This window comes from Pelodiscus sinensis, chromosome Z (genome assembly GCF_052426305.1).
Source record: "Pelodiscus sinensis isolate ZL-2025 chromosome Z, ASM5242630v1, whole genome shotgun sequence".
NCBI classification, from domain to species: Eukaryota; Metazoa; Chordata; order Testudines; family Trionychidae; genus Pelodiscus; species Pelodiscus sinensis.
Window position 1 is genome coordinate 39,103,333 of NC_143085.1, and position 19,020 is coordinate 39,122,352.

At 43.3% G+C, this 19,020-nt stretch overlaps 1 protein-coding gene across 5 annotated transcripts in view; it reads right to left on the bottom strand.

Moving 5' to 3' along the window:
* Positions 1–19,020, bottom strand: part of TTC28 (tetratricopeptide repeat domain 28) — a 585,613-nt gene that overhangs the window by 454,957 nt on the left and 111,636 nt on the right. The window lies entirely within an intron of this gene.

Sequence of the window (19,020 nt, forward strand, 5' to 3'; positions counted from 1 at the left end):
GTGTCTTGCTCACAACACACCTGTTAATGCATCCCACAATCATGTTTGCTTTTTTTGCAACAGCATCACACTGTTGACTTCTATTTAGCTTGTGGTCAACTATAACACCTAGGAGCAATCAAGGACGATAAAGCCATTGCGGAGAAACTAAATGATTTCTTTGCTTCAGTCTTCACGGCTGAGGATGTTGGGGAGATTCCTGAATCTGCACCGTCCTTTGTGGGTGATGAATCTGAGGAACTGTCCCGGATTGAAGTGTCATTAGAGGAGGTTTTGGAACAAATAGAAAAACTTAATGTTAACAAATCTCCGGGACCGGATGGCATTCATCCAAGGGTTCTAAAAGAACTTAAATGGGAAATTGCTGAGCTATTATCTGTGGTTTGTAACCTATCCTTTAAATCAGCTTCCGTACCCAATGACTGGAAGATAGCCAACGTGACACCTATATTTAAAAAGGGCTCTAGAGGCGATCCTGGCAATTACAGTCCGGTAAGTCTAACTTCAGTACCGGGCAAATTAGTCGAAACAATAGTAAAGAATAAAATTGTGAATCATGTAGAAGAACATAATTTGTTGGACAAAAGTCAACATGGTTTCTGTAAAGGGAAATCCTGTCTTACTAATCTATTAGAGTTCTTTGAAGGGGTTAACAGACATGCGGACAAGGGGGATCCAGTAGATATAGTATACTTGGATTTTCAGAAAGCTTTTGACAAGGTCCCTCCCCAAAGGCTGTTGTGTAAATTACATGGCCATGGGATAAGAGGGATGGTCCTTTCTTGGATTGAGAACTGGCTAAAGGACAGGAAACAAAGGGTAGGAATAAATGGTAAATTTTCAGATTGGAGAGGGGTAACTAGTGGTGTCCCCCAAGGGTCAGTCCTGGGACCAATCCTTTTCAACTTATTCATAAATGATCTGGAGAAAGGGGTAAGCAGTGAGGTAGTAAAGTTTGCAGATGATACCAAACTGTTTAGGATAGTCAAGACAGAAGCAGACTGTTGAGGATAGTCAAGACAGAAGATGACCTCACCAAACTCAGTGATTGGGCAACAAAATGGCAAATGAAATTTAATGTGGATAAGTGTAAAGTAATGCACATCGGGAAAAATAACCCCAACTATACGTACACTATGATGGGGGCTAATTTGGCTACGACAAATCAGGAAAGAGATCTTGGAGTTATCGTGGACAGTTCTCTGAAAACTTCCACACAGTGTGCAGCGGCGGTCAAAAAGGCAAATAGGATGCTAGGAATTATTAGGAAAGGGATAGAAAATAAGACCCAGAACATCTTACTGCCCCTGTATAAAACTATGGTACGCCCACATCTTAAATACTGTGTACAGATGTGGTCTCCTCACCTCAAAAAAAGATATTTTGGCCTTGGAAAGGGTTCAGAAAAGGGCTACTAAAATGATTATGGGTTTGGAACGGGTCCCATATGAGGAGAGGCTAAAGAGACTGGGACTTTTCAGTTTAGAAAAGAGGAGACTGAGGGGGGATATGATAGAGGTCTATAAAATCATGAGTGGTGTGGAGAGGGCTGATAAAGAAAAGTTATGTATTAGTTCCCATAATAGAAGAACTAGAGGACACCAAATGAAATTAATGGGTAGCAGGTTTAAAACTAATAAAAGGAAGTTCTTCTTCACACAGCGTGTTGTCAACCTGTGGAACTCCTTGCCAGAGGAGGCAGTGAAGGCTAGGACTATAATAGAGTTTAAAGAGAAGCTGGATAAATTCATGGAGGTTAGGTCCATAAAAGGCTATTAGCTAGGGGATAAAATGGTGTCCTTGGCCTCTGTTTGTCAGAGGCTGGAGAGGGATGGCAGGAGACAAATCGCTTGATCATTGTCTTTGGTCAACCCTCTCTGGGGTACCTGGTACTGGCCACTGTCAGTAGACAGGATACTGGGCTAGATGGACCTTTGGTCTGACCCAGTACGGCCGTTCTTATCCCTTTCTGCAATACTCCTTCCCAGACAGTCGCTTCCCATTCTGTATGTGTGAAACTGACTCTTCCTTCCTAAGTGGAGTGCTTTGTATTTGTCTTTATTAAACTTCATACTGCTTACCTCAGACCATTTCTCCAATTTGTCCAGATCATTTTGAATTATGACCCTATCCTCCAGAGCAATCGCAACCCCTCCCAGCTTGGTATCATCTGCAAACTTATTAAGTGTACTTTCTATACCAATATCTAAATCATTGATGAAGACATTGAACAGAGCCGGTCCCAAAACAGAGCCCTGCAGAACCCCACTTGTTATACCTTTCCAGCAAGATTGTGAACCATTAATAACTACTCTCGGAGTACGGTTATCCAGCCAGTTACGCACCCACCTTATAGTAGCCCCATCTAAGTTATATTTGCTTAGTTTATTGATAAGAATATCATGTGAGACCATATCAAACGCCTTACTAAAGTCTAGGTATATACCACATCCACCGCTTCTCCCTTCTCCTCAAGACTCTTTATCCTATCAAAGAAAGCTATCAGATTGGTTTGACATGATTTGTTCTTTACAAATCCATGCTGGCTGTTCCCTATCACCTTACTACCTTCCAAATGTTTGCAGATGATTTCCTTAATTACTTGCTCCGTTATCTTCCCTGGCACAGAAGTTAAACTAACTGGTCTGTAGTTTCCTGGGTTGTTTTTGTTTCCATTTTTATAGATGGGCACTAGATTTGCACTTTTCCAGTCTTCTGTAACCTCTTCTGTCTCCCATGATTTTCCAAAGATGATAGCTAGAGGCTCAGATACCACCTCTATCAGTTCCTTGAGTATTCTAGGATGCATTTCATCAGGCCCCGGTGACTTGCAGGCATCTAATTTTCTAGGTGATTTTTGAATTGTTTTTTTTAATTTTATCTTCTAAACCTACCCCCTTCTCATTAGCATTCACTATGTCACATTCCTTCAGACTTAGAATCATAGAACCATAGAGCTAAAAGAGACCTCAGGAGCTCATCAAGTCCAGCCCTCTGCTCTAGGCTGGACAAATCCCAACTAGATCAACCCAGCCAGGGCTTCGTCAAGCTGAGACTTAAACACCTCTAGGGATGGAGAGTCCACTACTTCCCTAGGTAACCCATTCCAGTGTTTCATCACTCTCCTAGTGAAATAGTTTTTCCTAATATCCAACCTGGACCTCTCCCACCACAACTTGAGACCACTGCTTCTTGTTCTGCCACCTGTCACTACTGAGAACAGCCTCTCTCCATCCTCTTTGGAGCCTCCCTTCAGGAAGTTGAAGGCTGCTATCAAATCCCCCCTCACTCTTCAATTCTGCGGACTATACACACCCAACTCCCTCAGCCTCTCCTCGTAGGTCATATGCTCCAGCCCCCTAATCATTTTGGTTGCCCTCCGCTGGACCCTCTCCAATGCATCCACATCCTTTTTGTAGTGGGGAGCCCAGAACTGGACACAATACTCCAGATGTGGCCTCACCAGAACTGAATAAAGGGGAATAGTGACATTCTGGATCTGCTGGCAATGCTCCTCTTAATGTAACCTAATATGCCATTAGCCTTCTTGGCTACAAGGGCACACTGTTGACTCATATCCAGCTTCTCAACCACTGTAACCCCCAGGTCCTTTTCTGCAGAACTACTACTTAGCTAGTCGGTCCCCAGCCTGTCACAATGCTTGGGATGCTTCTGTCCCAAGTGCAGGACTCTACACTTGTCCTTGTTGAACCTCATCATATTTTTTGTGGTCCAATCCTCCAATTTGTCTAAGTCACTCTGGACTCTATCCCTGTCCTCCAGCATATCTACCACTCCCCCTAGCTTAGTGTCATTTGCAAACTTGCTGAGGGTGCAATCCATCCCCTCATCCAGGTCATTAATAAAGATACTGAATAAAACCAGTCCTAGAACCGAACCTTGGGGCACTCTGCTAGAAATCAACTGCCATCCTGACATCGAGCCATTGATCACTACCCGCTGGGCCAGGCCTTCTAGCCATCTTTCTATCCATCTTACCGTCCATTTATCCAGTCCACATTCCCTTAACTTGCTGGCAAGAATATTATGGGAGACCATATCAAAAGCCTTGCTAAAGTCAAGGTATACCACATCCACTGACTTTCCCATGTCCACAGAGCCAGTTACCTTATCATAAAAGCTAATCAGGATTGGTCACGCACAACTTGCCTTTTGTGAATCCATGCTAATTATTCCTAATCACTTCTCGCTGAAGACCGAAACAAAGAAGTCACTAAGCATCTCTGCCATTTCCAAGTTTCCTGTTACTGTTTCACCCTCCTCACTGACCAGTGGGGGCCTACCCTATCCTTGGTCTTCATCTTGCTTCTAATGTATTTATAAAAAGTCTTCTTGTTTCCCTTTATTCCCGTAGCTAGTTTGAGCTCATTTTTTGCCTTTGCCTTTCTAATTTTGCTCCTGCATTCCTGTGTTGTTTGCCTATATTCATCCTTTGTAATTTGTCTTAGTTTCCATTTTTATAGCATTCCTTTTTTATGTTTAGATCATGCATGATCTTGTGGTTAAGGCAAGGCAGTCTCTTGCCATATTTTCTATCTTTCCTATGCAGCAGAATAGCTTGCTTTTGGGCCCTTAATAATGTCCCTTTCAAAAACTGCCAACTCTCCTCACTTGTTTTTCCCCTCAGTCTCGATTCCCATGGGACCTTACCTATCAGCTCTCTGAGCTTACCAAAATCCACCTTCATGTAATCCATTGTCTCTATTTTGCTGTTCTCCCTTCTACCCTTCCTTAGGATTGTGAACTCTATGATTTCATGAATACTTTCACCCAAGCTGCCTTCCACTTTCAAATTCTCAACAAGTTCCTCCCTATTTGTTAAAATCAAATCTAAAATAGCTTCTCCCCTAGTAATTTTTTCAACCTTCTGAAATAAAAAGCTGTCTTCAATGCAGTCCAAGAACTTATTGGATAGTCTGTTCCCTGCTGTGTTATTAACCCAGCATATATCTGGATAGTTGAAGTCCCCCATCACCACCAAATCTTGGGCCTTGGATGATTTTGTTAGTTGTTTAAAAAAAGCCTCATCCACTTCTTCCACCTGGGTAGGTGGCCTGTAGTAGACTCTTAGCATGACATCACCCTAGTTTTTAACCCCTTTCAGCCTAAGTGGAGTTGGGATGAAGCAGGCGGTTGTGACCTAGGGCAGGGGACTGGAGTTCAGGGGTTTGGGATGTGACCTGGGATAGATGGGGATTGTGATCTGGGGCAGGAGACTGGGGTGCCATATCTGGGAGGGAGTATGGGTGCAAGAGGGGGACAGAGGGTTTGGGTATGTTGACCACTTTCTGCTGTTATTGCTGACTTTTAGGAAGTCCTACAGTTGGAGAGGCAGATGGGAGGACAGTTACTGGAAGAACCAAAGGCTCTGCATTTTAAGGGAAGCACTCACAACCTCCGTCTGTCCATTCATGACATTGCCCACTCTCTCTGGAAGAGCAAATTGCTGGCAAAATACCAGGTAAAAATCACAGAATGCCTCGATGATGGCTGAAATGCATGGGTCAGAGTAGAGGCACTTAAAATACATGGTGACCCACAACTGTGCAGCATTCTTTTAAAAACAAGATATAGTGACTTTTCAGGCCCCTATACTCAGAAGTTCTTGACAAGTGTTCAGAAGGGTTAGTCTGTATCTGCAAAAACATCAAGGAGTCCTGTGGCACCTTGAAGTCTAACAGATTTATTTGGACATAAACTTTCATGGGCAAAGACTCACATTGTCAGATGCATTTGAAGAAGTGGGTTTTTTCCCACAAAAGCCTATGCCCAAATAGATTTGTTAGACTTTGAGGTGCCATAGGCCAAACTAGCCTTAGGGTTGCCAGAAACTTTCACAAAAAATCCTGAACATGGTGGGGGGGAAAAATTGATTGAGGGAAAAAAAAGTGAGACCAAACTTGATGAGCCTCTTCCCCCCGCCCTCCCAAAAGTTCCTGTGCCTTTAAATAATCCCCACGCTCCTTGCTCCCCGCCCCTGCCAGACACGGCAAGGGAAAAATGTTCTGAACCAGGATTTTCTGGGGTTTTTACCGGACAGAAGACACAATTAACGGACTGTCTGGGCAAAAATCAGACATCTGGCAACACTAACTTGCCTGCCTGCAAAGCTTAAAATGTTTCCCAGTCTGCCTGCTTGCCTGGCCATGTGCTTCATGAATAACTGAAGAGAGGAGAGGGGGCGTGGTTCTTTTTGGCTGCCTGTTACTCCAACAAACAGTTCACATTAGATGGTTTCTGTCAGAAACTGGCCAATGGGAATGTGCTGGGGGCAGGGAGGCTCCTAAAACTTCCCCTCACCCCTTCAGTTTTAAAACAGAAACGGACCCCTGCAGCCGCATTTCTGCATGATATGTGGGGCTGTGGGGCAAGCTGGGGAGCCTGCCTGGGGCTCCCGCAACCTCCACGGGCCGGATCCGGTGGCTTGGCGGGCTGGATCCGACCTGCAGACCGTATTTTGCCCAGGCCTGATCTAGCCCAATATTCCATCTTCCAACAGTGGGCAATGCCAGTTGCCCTAGAGGGAGTGAACAGAACAGGGAATCATTATATGATCCCCTCTCCTGTCATCCATTCCCAGTCTCTGACAAACATAATTCCTAGCCATAGTGGCTAATAGACATTGATGGACCTAACCTCCATGAATGTATCTTGCTCTTTTTAGAACTCTATTAAAGTCCTGGTCTTCAATACATCCTCTAGAAGGAGTTCTACAGGTTGACTGTGTGCTGAGTGAACAAAAACCTCCTTTTGTTTGTTTTAAACCTGCTATCTATTAAGTTAATTTGGGGACCTCTAGTTTTTTTATTATGGTAACAAGTGCATTTTTTCCTTATTCGCTTTTTCCACACTAATGATTTTCTAGATCTCTATCATATCCCCCCTTAGTCTCCATTTTTCTAAGATGAAAAGTCCGAGTCTTTTTAATCTCTCTTCATATGGGACCACTTCAAAACCGCTTCCCCCCCCCCCTTTTCTGAACCTCTTCCACTGCCAAGGTATCTTTTTTTAGATGAGGTGACCACATCTGTACGCAGTATCCAAGATGTGGTCATACCATGGATTTGTATAGAGGCAATAAGATGTTCTCTGTCTTATTCTCTATCCCTTTTCTAAAGATTCCTAGAATTCTGTTTCCTTTCTTGACTGCCACTGCACATAAAGTGGATGTCTTCAGAGAACTATCCACACTGACTCCAAGATCTCTCTTGAGAAGTTGTAGCTAAATTAGTCCCCATCATTTTGTACGTGTAGTTGGATTTTGTCCAATGTGCATTACCAGGGCTTGACAAATCCACTTATCTACTGGCCCGTGGCAAGTAGATTTCAGCCGGTTGCCCTATTCACTGGCAGTTCGTGCATGCGCAGTGCGGGTCTCACGCATGTGCAGTTTGGGGCTGGCGAGTGGTTTTCACCACGATTATCGAGCCCTGTGCATTACTTGACATTTATCAACATTCAATTTCATTTGCCATTTTGTTGCCTAATCACTTAGTTTGGTGAAATTTTTTTGAAGCTCTTCACAGTCTGCTTTGGTCTTAACTATCTTGAGCAGTTTAGTATCATCTACAACATATGCCACCTCACTGTTTACCCCTTTGTCGAGATCATTTATAAATAAGTTGAATAGGATTAGTCCCAGTACGGACCCTTGGGAGACACCACTACTTACCTCTCTGCATTTGGAAAACTTACCATTTATTCCTACCCTTTATTTCCTGTCTTTTAACAAGTTATCAATCCATGAAAAGATCTTCCCTTTTATCCCATGACAATGCACTTTACTTAAGAGACTAGTGAGGGACCTTGTTAAAAGCTTTCTGGAAATGTAAGTATACTATATCGGTGAGATCCCCCCTCTTGTCCACATGTTTGTTGACTCCCTCAAAGAACTCTAGCAGATTAGCAAGGCATGATTTCCCTTTACAGAAACCATGTTTACTTTCCCCCAACAAATTATGTTTATCTATGTGTTTGAAAATTTTATTCTTTATTATAGTTTCAACTAATTTGCCAGGTACTGACAGACTTACCAGTCTGCAATTGCCAGGATCACCTCTAGAGCCCTTTTAAAATATTGGAATCACATTAGCTATCTTCCAGTCATTGGGTACAGAAGCTGATTTAAAGGATAGGTTACAAACCACAGATAATTCTGCAATTTTCCATTTGAGTTCTTCCAGAACTCTTGGGGAATGCCATCTGGTCCCAGTGACTTGTTACTGTCAAGTTTATCAATTTCTTTCTAAACCTCCCCTAATGACACCTCAATCTAGGACAATTCCTCAGATTTGTCACCAAAAAGAATTGCTCCGGTTTCGGAATCTCCCTAACATCCTCCGCTGTGAAGACCAAAACAAAGAATTTTATTTCATTTCTCTGCAATGACATTATCATCTTTCAGTGCTCCTTTAGCATCTTGATCGTCCACTGGTTGTTTAGCCAGCTTCCTGCTTCTGATGTACTTACAAAAACATATTGCTGTTACTTTTTGAGTTTTTGGCTAGCTGCTCTTCAAACTCCTTTTTTGGCTTTTCTTCTTGTTGGAAGGTAAAATGGAAGGTTTGAGAATGTGGCCAGCCCCAGAGAGGTGCAGAAACAGGCAGCCTTGTATTTAATATTTTTTAACTTTTATTAAAATGCTTTTAACTATAACTTTTTATTTATCAACTTTTTACATGCGTGGGCGCCAGATAACTATTAACAGTAACAACAAACAAACTGCAATACAATAGAGGAAAATGCCCTGGGGTTTCTCTAAGTCTAAGTAATTATCAATAACAGCCCAGGGATTTTTATCAGTTATATTTACATTAATTTCACTCATGAGGTTTAACATCTATTTAAACTCCTAACTATACTATTTAACAAACTTCTAACTAACTTACTCTTAACACTATTATTTATCAAACCTTTAACTAACTTTACACAGCAATACTCACATTTATCAGACATACAAGAGACAACAGAGACAACAGCATATTCGTTATTCGTTACGCTCTGCAAAAGATTCGGTAGATTCGGTGAGCGGGAGGGGGTCTTCGGGTGATCAGCCCTCAGAACCTGGCTCGTGTTCTGCCTTCCAAGTGTTCGGGAACCCTCAACTGCATGCAGGAGGGAAAGCTGTTTTATAGAGAGAGCAAGAGCTTTCCCGTGCCTAGTTGTGATAGGCTTGACAGATTCAGTCTGCCTAGTGACAGGCTGAGGGAGAAGGGGAGGGGGTGAGATGGCCCTAGAGTGGCATGAACTTTGTATAACCTTTACCTGCCTGGTGTCTTACTCCTGGTTTTTACTGATTTTTAACTCACATAGTGCAGGATTTTTGGTTTGAGGGGAAGGTAAACTTGGGCTAGGAAGGCTATGCGCACGAGGCCTGGCCAGAAAAGAGCCTGTTTTCACACTTCTTATATTTTTACATTATATTTGACAGAATATATGTTCCTTTCTATTTTCTTCCCCAGGATTTTACTTCCACTTTATTAATGATGCCTTTTTAATCTCTCACTGCTTCTTTTACTTGGTTGTTATGCCACAGTGGAACTTTTTTTGTTTTCTTACTGTGTTTTTTAATTTAGGGTATGCATTTAAGTTGGGCCTCTATTATGGTATCGTTGAAAAGTTTCCATGCAGCTGGGAATGGATTGATGGAGATGGATGGATGGATAGAGAAATACAGTGGCAATTATCTGTAGGAGAATACGGGGAACTAGAGAGAGGAAGATTCCCTGTTTTGGTACAGTCAGAGCCTTAAGCATAGTCCCTGCAAGTCTAGAAAAGGAGGAGCACCTCCTCACCGAACCACAGGAGACTCTGGCAATCTGTGGAATCGCTATTCATGATTTTGAATATTTACATGTCAATCCCATCCTCAAGATATCCTTGTGGGGAGAGGGCATGCAGCCTCAGGGATTACTGGATGGGCCTGTTGTGGGGCCACAGCTGCAGCCAGCCTCCCCCCCTCCCCCCCCAGCACTCATTGCAGGGAATCCACCACAGCAGCCAGGTAATGCAGGGAAACGGAGCGCTCACTCTGCTTCCTCCCACCCCCAGTACTCCCGGATTTCAGCATTTGTAGTGGTGTCAGGAATGTACCCATCATGAATAGTAAGGGTTCTCTGTATAGCATTGCCCTGAGAATTGGCCTCAAAATGGGATTTCTTTGGATTGAAAAAGTCTTTTCTCAGACAAACAACGAGGAGTCCTGTGGTGCCTTAGAGATGAACAGATTTATTAAAGCATAAGCTTTCGTGTGTAAAACCCATTTCATCAGATGACTTGGAGTGCTGTATTAATCATGAATAAGTCAGAAGGCTGCCAGGCCAATATTCCACATGAGGATGGACTACAAACTGTATGTCACAGTATCTCTGATGATGCCATAGAACACCTGGTCGCTGAGCTATATGACTTTGTCCTCACCCACAATTTCCAATTTGGGGACAATTTATACTTTCAAGTCAGCGGCACAGCTATGGCACCCGCATGGCCCTACAATATGCCCATAATTTTTATGGATGATCTAGAACATTTCCTCATCTCCCATCCCCTAGAGCCCCTTCCCTACTTACGCTACACTGATGACATCTTCATCATATTGGCCCATGAGAAGGAGGCCCCTGAAGAATTCCACTGGAATTTCAACAATTTCCATCCCACTATCAACCTCAGCCTGGACCAGTCCACACAAGAGATCCACATCTTGGACACTACAGGATGGTTTGTTCCAGCATCCTCAATAAGCAGTGCTTGACAAACAATACACTCTGCTTGCTCATGGCAAGTAGATTTCAGCCGCGCGTCCCGTTCATTTGCAGTGCGCACATGCGCATTGCGGCTCTTGCACATGCGCAGTATGGGGCTAGCGAGTGGTTTTCGCCGCCGTTCGTCAAGCCCTGTCAATAAGGATGCCTTAAAATACTGCCAGCTGTTGTGGATTCCTTTCTCCTCTTATTAGCCTCCCACGGGATCCTGCACATCAGTTCCCTGAGGGAATAAAAGTTTGTTTTTCTAAAGCTCAAGGTCCTTATTCAGCTTCTCTCCTTTCTTCCTTTTGTCAAGATCCTGAACTCAACCATCTCATGGCCCAGGTTACCAGCTACTTTTACTTCCCCTACTAATTCTTCCTTGTTTGTGAGCAGCAGATCAAGAGAAGCATGATCTCTAGTTCGTTCCTCCAGCACTTGCATCAGGAATTTGTCCCCAACACCTTCCAAAAACTTCCTAGTTTGTTGTGCACTGCTGTATTACTCTCCCAGCAGATGTCAGGTGACTGAAGTCCCCCATGAGATCTGGGTCCTGTGATCTGGAAACTTATGTTAACAAAAGCCTAATCTACCCGATCCTCCTTGTCTGGTGGTCTACAGGAGGTTCCCACAAAGTCATCCCTCTGGGTGTCCTCATTTCTAATCTTAGTCCAAAGACTCTCAAGAGGCTTTTCTCCAGTGCCATACTGGAGTGCTGAATAATCATTGGTGCCACTCCTACACCTTTACTCCTTCTCCTATCTTTCCTGAGCAGTTTATACAGACTCATGACTATGCTCTAGTCATGTGAGTTACCCCATCAAAGTCTATGTGGGACTGCATTTGCTCCCTTAGGAAGACGGGATAAAAGAAATGTTAAATATGTTATTGTTAGAACTCATTAAACAAATCAAATTGCTTTTAGATAAATGCAAGGCCACAGGTGTAAAATGTAGGATGTCTCTGTATAATAAGCCACCCTGAGTAATGTGGGCAGTGTAAAAAATGAGGCTAGTACAATTGATCAGCTTTCTCCATTCATTGCTGTGTCTGGGCTGTTCTATCCTCCATTGCCCCCAAACTCTTGTCCTGCAGTGGATTCTTTGCAAGCTTCCATTGTGATCCCTGTAGTGATGGTACCTTGAGCACATCCTAAGCCTGCTCCACTGCCAGGTCACCCAGGCTGTTAAGAACTTTTGCCTAATTTGTTTCTTCCTTTTAACATCAATAGGTTAATATGAGATCCAAACATATTTGCAAAGTATAGCATTACGTATTTTATATGGCAGATACCTCTGTTGTGAGATGGAGCCTCTACATCCTTTTTAACTATTACCTAGTGGCTCTGTCCACATTCTTCTCAATTAGTAGAATACAATCTTTCTGAGCCACCTCCTAGTGATGATTCAATCTACTCTGGGAATGCACCCAGATTTGAGTTTGAACTCTGCAGATTGGCTTCCAGCTCATGCTTTGTACCATCCAAGTCATGAAAGTTCACAGAACTATGCAGCTAGTATGTCAAATAATTCTCAGAGGGGTAGCCATGTTTGTCCTGTGGCACTTTAAAGAATAACAGATTTATTAGGGCATAAACTTTTGTGAACAAAGCCCACTTTCATCAGATGAACTAGAGTGGAAATTACAGAGGCAGGTCAATGAGAAAAAAAGTTAATAGTTACTTGTCAAGTGTAGAATCAGTGGTAAGGAGGCTAATCAAGTCAGGATGGATGTGGCTTATTCACTGTAGTTGAAGATGTGAATATTAAGAGAGGGGGAATTGCCTTTGTAGTGTGTTAACCAGTTTAAATCCAGAGGTTAAAGTGTCCAGAGGTTAAAGTGCTCCCCTACAGCTTTATGTGTATTATCTTTCCTAATGTCTGATTTGTGTCCATCTATCCTTTGATGCAGAGACTGTCTAGTTTAACCAGTATACATGGCAGAGGGGCATTGCTGGCACTTGATGACACAGATCACGTTAGTGGATGTGCAGTTGTATGAGCCCCTCATAGTCCTGAGACCTATAAGTCCTGTGATGGGGTCGTTTCTATAGATATGCGGAAAAAGTTCCCAAAGGGGTTTGTTGCAGTGGTAGGTTCCTGGAAGGGTGTTTCTGTGGTGTGGGGAATGGTATTTGCTTCAGGTTTGGGGACTGGCTGTACACGAGGACTAGCTTGTCTTCCAAGGTTTGTGAGAAGAAAAGATCATTTTCCAGGATAGGTTGTAAATTGTCAGTGATGTGATGGAGGGGTTTAATCTGGGGACTGTAAGTAATAACCAGTAATGTTCTTAAAAACCAACAAATAGTTTAGTTGCATCTTCCTTAAAGATCAACAAAACATGCAAATTGTATCATGAGCTTTCGTGGGCACAAGCCACTTCTTCAGGTGACCGGAGTATTGGAAACACTAACAGTAGTGTTCTGTTATTTTCTTTTGGGGGCTTGTTTTGAAGTAGGTGACTTTTGGGTACTTGTCTAGCTTCCTTTTCAACTGTAAAAAATATTTACTCTGAAATGTGAACTAGTCAGAAGGGACTGTCTTCTGCTCAGTAAAAAGGCCTATGGAAACTAAATGTGCCATCGAAGAACATCACAATACAAAGAGTCTATTCACTGCCCTTTATATCTATGAAGAGAATACATGCAAGAGGGCTCATCCCTCTGGAAAGAAATAAAAATACCTGACAAGAAAATTTCTTATCTCTTTCACTGTTTGGACTTCCACAGAATTGGAGCAATAAAAAAAGCAGAAATACCCAGGGTATTAGCCTTAAAAGGTACCCAGAACTGATAGATTACTACAAGTTCTGTCATCTTTTAGAAATCTAATTAGGGCTTATCTAGACTACAGGGAACAGTCGAAAGAGGATTGCACTTCCAATTGCAGAGCAGAGCTTTTGTAGTTTAGACATGGCTCTAAAAGTAGTTCAGACACAGCTTTTTCAGTAAATCCTCCGCCCCCTTGGTCAAAAAGCCGTGTAAACCTCATTTTTTGGTTTTGAAGTTTATGTGGCATTTCGACAAAGGGGGTGAGGTTTTCGCCGAAAAAAGCCATGTTTAAACTACTTTCACTTTCAAAAGCGCCACTTTTGAAAGTGCGATTGGAAGTAGATATGCAAATTCCCGCAGAATTTGCATATGCTCTTTCAACTGTTCCGCATAGTCTAGATAAACCCTAATTTATTTGCGCATTCATGTGTGCCTGCTTTAACTTTGTAATAACTCTCTAATTTATTTTCTTAGTTAAAAAATTCTTAGATAGTTTACTCTAGGATTGGCTAGGAGCATTGTCTTTGGTGTAATAATATAAGGTCTGAATCAACATGAGATGAGGGACTGATCTCTTGGGAATCTCAGCAACCTGAACAGGTTTTAATCTTTGGTGAATAGCAACCAACTATTACTATGTCCAGCTTTCCTGGGTGGCAACACCTAAGAGCACTGCTTGCAACTCCATGGATTAGCACAGCGATGGGAAAGAGGCTGCCAGTGGGCCAGATGTGGTTTGCCAAGCCACCAAATCCAGCCTGCAGCTGCTTTGCTGTGACCCTTAAGCACAGTGCAGTTGCAACCATTTTAAATGTGGTTGCTCTGTTCTAAAAGTGAGGAGGGAGGCTTTGTGCTCTGTTCCACCCCTCAGCAAAATCTCTCAGTTCCCACAGACCAGTTTCCAACCAATAGCAGCTGATATATTTTGCTGGGAGCAGGGGCAGCCAATGAAGCCTCCTCCCTCCCTCCGCCCTCTTTACCCTGCCTGGAATAGAGCAACTTGGAGCAAATTGCGACTACAGCCTTCATGTTCCTGCAGGGCTACTGACTGGGAGCTGCATAGGTAAGTGCCTCCCAGCCACAGCCTGCCTCTGGCACCACCACGTTGATTCCCCCCTCCTCCCCCAACCCGCACTACCTGCCCCAGGCCATCACCCAAACTCTCTGAATCCCTTTCCCTCAGGTCACAACTACCTCCCAGACTCTGCATCTCTTTCCTACACCCTTCCTGCAGGCCAGAATTCTCTCTGGCACTCATACCCACTCCCTGACCCCGCAACCCATTCCCTGGCCCCAAGTCATCACCCAAGCCCTCTGCATCTCCTTCACATAGGTCACAACTCCCTCCCAGATCCTGCCACCCCCTCCTAGAGCCCATCCCTCAGGCCAGAATCCTCTCCTGCATCCACACCCTCTCATGGACTCTACACCCCAAGCTTCTGCTGCAGATCACAAGCCCCTCCTTCACCCAAACTCCTTTCAGATGCCACACCCTCTCCTGTTCCCCTGTTTCCTACCCCAAGCTCCCTTCTGCACCCAACCTCTGTCCCAAACTCCAAACTCCCTTGGAAGAAATGTGGCCCTTGACCATTTGCCACAATCTTGGAGTGGCTCCGCATTAAAAATTATGCCCATCCTTGGTCTAGTTGGTTACACTTGTCACTGTGTTGGTCAAATCTACAGTAATTATAGAGTTATAGAACATACCACTTCGGTGGACTTTACCCTGCTTCTTGACAATCTCCCCTGAAATTGGCACCTACTGTCATGAGACAGCAGGACAATAATTTGTATATATCTGACTTCTTTCAGTTTCCCGATCTCATCTCCAGCTATAATATACTATGCAAGTTGTGGGCAGCTGCAAGGGCCAGTTAATTTTGTATCCATCTTTCCTACACTCTTCAAGAATTCTGCTTTTGATACATCAGTGTTAACAAGTGTGATCAAAGGTGAAGTGGCACCACTGTGATGACTCTGTTGCAGATGGTAACTGAAACATTAATATTAAGTAAGAGCTGACTACAGGTATCAGGCATGCTTTCTTATCACATGGTAAACTGAAAGCACGACAAAGACCAATATTGGCATCAGTTGTGCTTGGTGAGTGCAGGCTTCTCAGACAAACTTAAGAATGCATCTGTTCTGTATTTAGCTTGCACGCCTAAATGAGAAAATAGGGACCGAATCTACAAACTGTCTACCAGAAACATTTAGAGTGAAACAAGCTTTTACACCAGTTTTGGGTTGAAACCCTCCACCTTCACTGTCAATAATTTGTTTGCTAGGGACAAAAGTCGGTCTCCAGATACATGCATTTGGATTTCTATTTACTGCTCTTTTCCCAAACCTAATGGCTATCAGAACAGCATATTTTTTAAAACATTCCTAAGAAAAGGAATCTCTGTGACTGGGTGCATCTGAGAAAAATCACAGCTTCTGAAATCTATATTCAACTGCAGCCAAATTAAACTGCCATATATTTTGTGATAATGGATGGCTGATTTTCAAGCCTTTCATTTCAATCTTCAAATCACTGATTTTAGACAATGTGAAAGCATAGATTTGACACAGCGTTGAAGATGTTCACACTCATGTACAAAACTTGCCTGGAGATTTGCTACTAGTCTTTTATACTGAACCAATAATGGACTATTAATAAAAACGGACATTAAATTTTAATTCCTCAACCACTGGAAGGGCCTACAACAACTCAGAGCTTGATAGCAACAAACTGTTTGGTGAGACAATGGATATTTGGTAGGAACTATTTTCATGTTTCTTCATGCAAACAACATGCAAAATGCATTCTTCAATAAAGAAGCCCTAAGCTAAATACACCAAAACTGAAATAAGCAGAATAAGGAGGAGCATGTTAACAATACTGTTCTGTTCCTTTTACAACACATATTGCTCTTAAAAATGTTCCTCCCTTTCTCGCATGAACTGCACTAGAAAGTGACCCCTACATTTGTTCCTTTGACCCTTATTAGTGGCCATTGCTATTCAACTCCCCTTCTACTGGCATGGTGAGGGATTTGTCTTATGTCTGATATTTTGCTCCAATAGCTTATCTAAGTTAAAAAAATAGGTTTAAGTAAAGAATCCAAGAGAAAGGAATGCGCTCAAAAGATTGTATTTCTACATTATACCTCATAATTAATGGTGCAATGATGTCATTGTAAAGTTTCAATGGATGCATAGACATTTCTTGCATGAGACACTACAGACATGACAAATTTTAAGCAGCATGCCTAAAACTAAGAAGGGTGATGCCTGATTGGCAGGCACAGCCAAGAGATAAAGAAGGTTGGAGGGAAGAAATAATGTTTTTGTTTTAAAGAGTAAAATTTGAGAGTTGACATCTCATTATGGTGTCAGTTCCAGAAATAAGACCTTCACACTACAACTGCTATATTCTGTCTGTTCTTTAACTGACTGGATTTTTACATTGTAAAAAACCCAAACAAAACGCATTTTGCACAGTTCATTTAGCTGATTTACTTCAGATATGATGAGCAGTAACTATAACATTACAAATACTATCAAGTTTTATATTGCATTCACAAAACGTGGCAGCATTCAGATAAGCATTCTAGATGGAATGTTCACACAGGGCCATTATTAGAACATTTCAGTATCCCATTCGTAAATGTCACGCATGTGAATGGTTTCGCAAGTATAGGGCATGGCACCAATATAGAAGATAGACAACTCAGTCCCACGGCACAGACCCCAGGTGCACAGCTCAACAGATCACAAGTGAAATAAGCCAATTTTACAAGACACACAGTAATACTAGGGGCCCAAAACTGAGTCTGTAAAGTAGGTTCAGATCATAGTATCTGGTTTTACACATTTCTGTTAGGGATGTTAAATATTGAGTAATTGACTAATCAAATAGTTGATGCATTTTGCATCAATTGTTTGATTAGCGGATAGGGCATCTCCATCTGTGAAGTATAGCCTAGGACTGTTGCTACATTTCAAAAGTGAATGTGCCGCGTGGAACCCAAAGTCAGCTAGGGACTCCTGGCATCAGGCTCCACACAGCATTTCAAAGCATCAGCACTGCATGGAGTCCAGGGTCAGTGGGGGAGTCCCCAGCTGATCCTGGGCTCCACGCGGCCACTGCCACTATGAAACACTGCATGCAGCTCTGGCGTCCAAGGCTCCATGCAGTGTTGCCACTTTGAAATGGCCCCTTCTTTCCCCCCTCCCACTTCCTCTTTCTCATAGAGGCAGCGAGGGAGGGGCGAAAGAACAACCACCGTAATTTAGCGAATATAACTCATACCTGAATATACCCTGCACCCGAATATACGCCGCGGTTTTTTCTATTTGAGTAAAAAAGATCTTGTATACCCTGCCCACGAATATAACCCACGGGGTATACAAGACTTTTCTGTCCCGGGGGTATGCTTGCTGGGGGTATATTTATGGGGCGGGGCAGGGGGCAATTAGCCACTCACCACCCCAGGTTCCAGCGCAGCTGCCAGACTCTAGCCTCCGAGTGAGGGAGTGCTCATCCCACAGGTTCCTCCGCAGCCGCAGGAAGGGGCGGGGGAGCAGGACCCACCAGCCTCGGGTCCAGCTGTGCAGGAACCGGGGGGTGAGCACTTCCCTGCCCGGAGGCTGGCGGCCTGGAACCAGGGGATGAGTGCCTCCCACCCCTTCCTGCGGCTGTGCAAGAACCGAGGAGTGAGTGTTCCCCCACCTGGAGGCTGGTGGTTGTGCAGCCACAGGAAGAGGTGAAGCAGAGCTCACCACTCGGTGACTAAAAAAAATTCTGTATACCCCGCACTCGAGTATATCCCGCAGGGGGAGTGGGGTTTGTAAAAACGAATATAACCCGCGGGTTATCTTCGCTAAATTACAGGCAGTCAACTAGTCATTCACATCCCTAATTTGTGTTTCTAAAAACCCTCCTGGAAGGAACATCTCCACAGAAAAAAAATACTCCAGGTGTCCAAGACCCTTCACCCACTGTCTCTAAGATGCTGTTGGCCCCATAGCACAGGAGGGACAGTTCTTTCCATAGTCAGGCAGCAGTAACTTGTGCTCCCAATACACAGAGGACTTACACAGAATCTTGGGGATACTCAAAAGACTCACAAAACAGTAGTGAGAGAAAATAATGTACTTTTCTAATAAGAACTCGAAATCTAACTTTTAGTTAATGCTATTAGTTCATCTGTCAAACTGGAGTGGCAAAGAAGGTGCTGTGAATGATTCCACTGCATCTCAAGTTTTTTTAGTGCTGGCCTCCAGTTAGTGCTTCAGTCCTGGGTTGGTGCAAATTCACCCTTCCAACACACATTCATATGCAGAACTGCCCCCACTCTAGGCAATCTGAATAATACACATTTATATCATGAAACTAGGGATGTTAGCATGTAATGGTTTAAATGATTAGCAGATAAGCCTGGGTACCCTCAGTTAATCCTAATGACTACATGCATTCTTCCCCCTTGCTGCTTTTATGAG